The sequence below is a fragment of the Micromesistius poutassou genome (genome assembly GCF_964030765.1).
Source record: "Micromesistius poutassou genome assembly, contig: SCAFFOLD_6579, whole genome shotgun sequence".
In the NCBI taxonomy this organism is placed as follows: domain Eukaryota; kingdom Metazoa; phylum Chordata; class Actinopteri; order Gadiformes; family Gadidae; genus Micromesistius; species Micromesistius poutassou.
This window is the reverse complement of record NW_028178576.1, coordinates 3144-8839: the sequence shown is the minus strand read 5'-3', so window position 1 is coordinate 8839 and position 5696 is coordinate 3144. Positions and strand designations below refer to the sequence as shown.

At 51.0% G+C, this 5696-nt stretch overlaps 1 long non-coding RNA gene across 1 annotated transcript; it reads left to right on the top strand.

Annotated features, from left to right (window-relative positions):
- The first annotated feature begins 3875 nt into the window (after positions 1-3875).
- LOC311373559 lies at positions 3876-5122 on the top strand. The gene is made up of 3 exons (XR_014642309.1): positions 3876-3991; positions 4516-4665; positions 4909-5122. It is a non-coding gene; the product is annotated as an uncharacterized lncRNA (long non-coding RNA).
- The last annotated feature ends 574 nt before the right edge of the window (positions 5123-5696 follow it).

Sequence of the window (5696 nt, the reverse complement as noted above, 5' to 3'; positions counted from 1 at the left end):
GTGGTGTTTGGGTTAGCCTCGCCGCGCGGTGGCTAACGGCCGTGTTTGGGTTAGCCTCGCGGCGCGGTGGCTAGCGGCCGTGTTTGGGTTAGCCTCGCGGCGCGGTGGCTAGCGGCCGTGTTTGGGTTAGCCTCACGGTGGCTAGCGGCCGTGTTTGGGTTAGCCTCGCGGCGCGGTGGCTAGCGGCCGTGTTTGGGTTAGCCTCGCGGCCCGGTGGCTAGCGGCCGTGTTTGGGTTAGCCTCGCGGCGCGGTGGCTAGCGGCCGTGTTTGGGTTAGCCTCGCGGTGGCTAGCGGCCGTGTTTGGGTTAGCCACGTGGTGGCTAGCGGCCGTGTTTGGGTTAGCCTTGCGATGTGGTGGCTAGCGGCCGTGTTTGGGTTAGCCTCGCGGCGCGGTGGCTAGCGGCCGTGTTTGGGTTAGCCTCGCGGCGCGGTGGCTAGCGGCCGTGTTTGGGTTAGCCTCGCGGTGGCTAGCGGCCGTGTTTGGGTTAGCCTTGCGGCGCAGTGGCTAGCGGCCGTGTTTGGGTTAGCCTCGCGGCGCGGTGGCTAGCGGCCGTGTTTGGGTTAGCCTCGCGGCGCGGTGGCTAGCGGCCGTGTTTGGGTTAGCCTCGCGGTGGCTAGCGGCCGTGTTTGGGTTAGCCTTGCGGTGGCTAGTGGCGGCTAGTAGCCGTTTTTGGGTTAGCCTCGCGGCGCGGTGGCTAGCAGCTGTTTTTGGGTTAGACTTGCAACACGGTGGCTAGCGGCCGTGTTTGGGTTAGCCTTGCGATGTGGTGGCAAGCAGCCGTGTTTGGGTTAGCCTTGCGGCGCAGTGGCTAGCGGCCGTGTTTGGGTTAGCCTCGCGACGCGGTGGCTAGCGGCCGTGTTTGGGTTAGCTTCGCGGTGCGGTGGCTAGCGGCCGTGTTTGGGTTAGCCTTGTGGTGGCTAGCGGCCGTGTTTGGGTTAGCCTTGCAACACAGTGTCTAGTGACCGTGTTTGGGTTAGCCTCACGGTGGCTAGCAGCCGTGTTTGGGTTAGCCTTGCGGTGGCTAGCAGCGGCTAGTAGCCGTGTTTGGGTTAGCCTCGCGGAGCGGTGGCTATCGGCCGTTTTTGGGTTAGCCTTGCAACACGGTGGCTAGCGGCCGTGTTTGGGTTAGCCTCGCGGCGTGGTGGCTAGCGGCCGTGTTTGGGTTAGCCTCGCGGCGCGGTGGCTAGCGGCCGTGTTTGGGTTAGCCTCGCGGCGCGGTGGCTAGCGGCCGTGTTTGGGTTAGCCTCGCGGTGCGGTGGCTAGCGGCCGTGTTTGGGTTAGCCTCGCGAGCCGATAGCAGAACGGATGCGCTCCCAGCCACCAGCCCCAGTGGCTGTGCATGCATCCGTTCTGCTATCGGCTCTGAGGGCTCTCTGGATATGTCAACGGGGTAATCTGAGGTGAGTGTTAACACGCAAAAACACAAAGTTGATACTGTTTGGCCACACTATTTGAGTTAAACGAGCACACTGGTGTCTCGTAAGGAACCACCTCGTGTTACCGAGGTCTCGGAATGGTTTTCTGAGTGGTTGGTGTTTAGAAGCCCCAAAAGAGGATAAAGAGCTTGCCCCCATAGCTTAGCGTTTGAGCTATTCTGTAGCGCCGGCAGCCAGTGCAGACCTCCGGTCGAATACATTTGTCAGGTTTTTTTACTTCCCTCACCTGGGGTGTGTGTGTATCTCACTGTGTGTGTGTGTGTGTGTGTGTGTGTGTGTGTGTGTGCGTGTGTGTGTTTGTGCGTGTGTGTGTCTCAGCCTCGCGGCGCGGTGGCTAGCGGCCGTGTTTGGGTTAGCTTCGCGGCGCGGGTGAAGCTCTGAGCGCCACAGAGCGGTTGGCTCAAGAGACGCACGGCAGGGTCAAGGATGAAATTTTCCTGCCATGGGACCTTTAACATTAATAATATGTTTTCTTTCAGGAGGGTTGGGCTCCGTCTGTGAGGGTTTTATAGAATGTTGCCCTAGCCAATCATATGGAAGCAATCCGGGCTGTCAGCGTTACTCCGGGCAAGCTCTACATTCGTTGATCAACGAAAGAAAGTGTCTGGGGGGCTAATTTTACGCGCCGAAAAAAGACCCCGGGTTCAATTTCCGCCGGGATTACACTTAAAGACAGACTCCACGAAGAAGGTGAGATGTCTCTCTCCACCGCGCCGCTGAGCTGAGCCAATGAAACCAGACGCTGTCCGTGTCACAGAGGAAGCCCGGCACAGATGTACAGAGCCCAGCGGCGCCACAAAGAGACGGAGAGGAGAACGCCCGGCGGCGCCGCCACCACAGAGAGGCCAAAGCCCCAAACCCCTCGGAAACCCCTCGTGGACTTCTTCTTCTTCCCCAAGGAGAGCGCTGAGGAGCAGGAGCGTCAGGAGGACAGAGAGGCCAAAGCAGAGCGACGCCACAAAGAGACAGAGAGGAGGACAGCGGCGTGGCGGATGACAGAGAGGCTACGAATACGGCGGTGACTGCAATGTGTTCTGTTGTGTTCTGTTGTGCAGAGAAGCCCTGCACATCGGTGCAGGGCTTCTCTGCACAACAGAACACACTGCAGTCACGTGTTCAATACTTTATCAGATGACACAAGAAGAAAAAAAAAACACAAGACCGCGGCACGCCGTAGATAAGAAGACTCGGGGTGGAGCGTCCTGTAGCTCTGCGTATCTGGAGACGCAGCGGTGCAGAGGAGGAAATGCACCATCAGGAGATAAATCAAGCTCCTCACGGTGAGGAAACATCCTGTGAGGTCCACCTGACGCACTTGAAGGACTAGAGTCTGTGAACCGAGGAGACGCTACAGACCCTCTCGCTGCGGCTCCTAGTTTGTCTTCCTCTCTCTCTCTGTCGGCCTAGAGATATTTAAACATGAGATATTAATACAGAGTACGTAGGTAGACATCAGGTTGTATGTACTCGCGTGATTCTTGCACTTTTTTCGGGTTGTTGTCTTCATTGTTGAACGCACGTATTTTAAGCTGCTTTGGACGAGAGCAAGATTGGTCGATGCACCACCGGTGTGCAGCCAAGTCTGCAAGACCAAGTCCATCACAGCTTGTACACACACACACACACGCACACCACGTACACACACACACACACACCACATACACACACACACCACGTACACACACACACACACACCACATACACATACACACACACACACACACACACACACACACACGCCACGTACACACACACACACACACACACACACCACGTACACACACACACACACCACATACACACACCACATACACACACACACACACACCACGTACACACACACACACCACATACACACACACACACACACACGCCTGTGATTGGTCACAGGTGTGCAGCCCCCCCCAGCCCCAGAGTCTAATCAGTGTGACTGGGGCCAGGTGAGGCTGCTTCAACCATCCACCACACACACACACGCTCCACTATGTCTTTTAACGTGATGGGAAATCCACCATAATGTTCGCTATGTTTTTGAGTGTTTGAATAAACAGCAGCACAGAGTACTGACAAAAAGGGGTTTTATTTGACCTAAATAAATACAAAAACAGGTCGTGGAGAACCAATAAAAGAACGTTAAAGTATTATAAACATGAATGATCGAGGATCAACATAAAAGTGGTTTGCGTGGACGTTAATTCCCCATGAGCAGAAGAGATAGGCTTCACAGAAATGATACGCATTAGAGTTAACATCAGCTACTGGAAAAACCCACGGTGCTTTTGGACCTCACACACACGCAAATGCAAATGCAAACGCACACACAAACATTTTGCAACACTGATGATATCAGATTGCAAGCTGATGATTGGTCAGAATTCAAACCTGTGACGTGGTTTCTCCAGCTGAAATAGCGGAGCTGAATCCTTGAGAGCAGAAGCAGTGAGAGCTGTCAGAGAGGAACCATAGACACCATCGCTGAACCGGACCCTGGACCCTCTGAGGAACCTGAGGACATGTCTTTGAACCGGAGAGAGACCAGGAAGAGAAGATTTGGTAGGTGCCCTTTTTAGAGGATTCAAAAGAACTAATCCAGTAAACAATGTTTTCATCTGCATGCATTTTAGATTCACGTTTAGCAAACGTTTGAATTCAGAGTGACCGACCTGATGAACCAGCGACCGTAGAGACAGATTTATTCTCCTAAATAACGGCATGTGTGTGTTCTAGGCAAAACCCTTTTTTTTTGTTACCTTACTTGACTTGTGACTACGCCCGTGAGTTACGGACTACTGATAGGCATCTAAAGTAGTTGTGTGTTTCATGATATATGTTGGTTATATACGTGGAACAGAGTGCAGAGTAACTTTAGAGCCGAACACAAGTTTAGTATTTTCATTACCATGATGGTAGCCACGCAGTATGAATATATGTATGAACATACTCTGTGTGTCCGTGTGTGTGCGCTTGAGTGCATCAGTGAGTCTGTGTGTCAAAAGGAGGACATCAGATAAGCGTTGAAGAAAAACATTTCGCAACACGTAATTGAGTATTAAAACACGTGATGTGTTTTTTTCCAGCTGATAGAGCAAAGATGGAGGCTAGGTTCAGAAGCAGTGAAGGCCATCAGAGAGTAACCATGGTCACCATGTCTGAACCGGACCCTGGACCCTCTGAGGAACCTGAGGACACGTCTTTGGACCGGAGGGAGACCAGGAAGAGAAGATTTGGTAGGTGCCCCTTTTTAGAGGATTTAAAAGAAATAATCCAGTCCGAAAAAATGATCCAAAATAAAATATGTTTTACTCCACATACATTTAAGATTGATGTTTCGAACACTTTTTTAGCCAAAGTGACCGTGTGTGTGTGTGTGTGTGTGTGTGTGTGTGTGTGTGTGTGTGTGTGTGTGTGTGTGTGTGTGTGTGTGTGTGTGTGTGTGTGTGTGTGTGTGTGTGTGTCCTACTCCTGAACAGTTCTATGGTTGCACATCGCTGTCGTTGTGAGCATCGGACTGCTGAGTATTCTCCTCATCTCCCTGCGCTTCAGTGAGTCTGAATCATATCATCCTGAATATAATTACAATACAGTTATGATCATATTAATGATTGTAATAATAGCAATGATAATGATAATTATTGTTTTTGTTAGAATTAGTGTTAATAATATGAATGATCTTACTACTATGTAACAGCAGGCCTGTCGGACAAGTTGCTCTGCACAGTTGGTCAACGCGCATGTGCCAAGCAGCCTGCAGCTCACACACACACACACACACACACACACACACACACACACACACACACACACACACACACACACACACACACACACACACACATACACGTTTACTTTACCAACAGGGGACTATCGGTTTTCATCAACCAAGTGTGGACCTCTATTTCTGGTCATTTTAAAAATACAAAAACATAATACAGAGTTTAGTTTTAAGTACCTTTGTCATAATATAACTTCAAATTGTTGTTTTTTATTTTTTTAAAGAAGTTGCCAAGAGGGGACTTGAATCCTTAAGCGATATTTACATATCTAAGAGGGGACTCCATTCACTGCAGCAGGGGAGCTGTCTGGGCCTATTGTTTCACTCAATGAGTGTTTGCCAACCGCAACTGTTGCTTCTGTCAGTCTTAACAGTACAAGAGGGGACCTTCTAGTGAATTTAATTGTGTATAAAAATAAATGCTCTGGAATCTATCTTGAAGAGAAAAAATAATCTATTTATGTAAATCACAGATCCCACAATTGA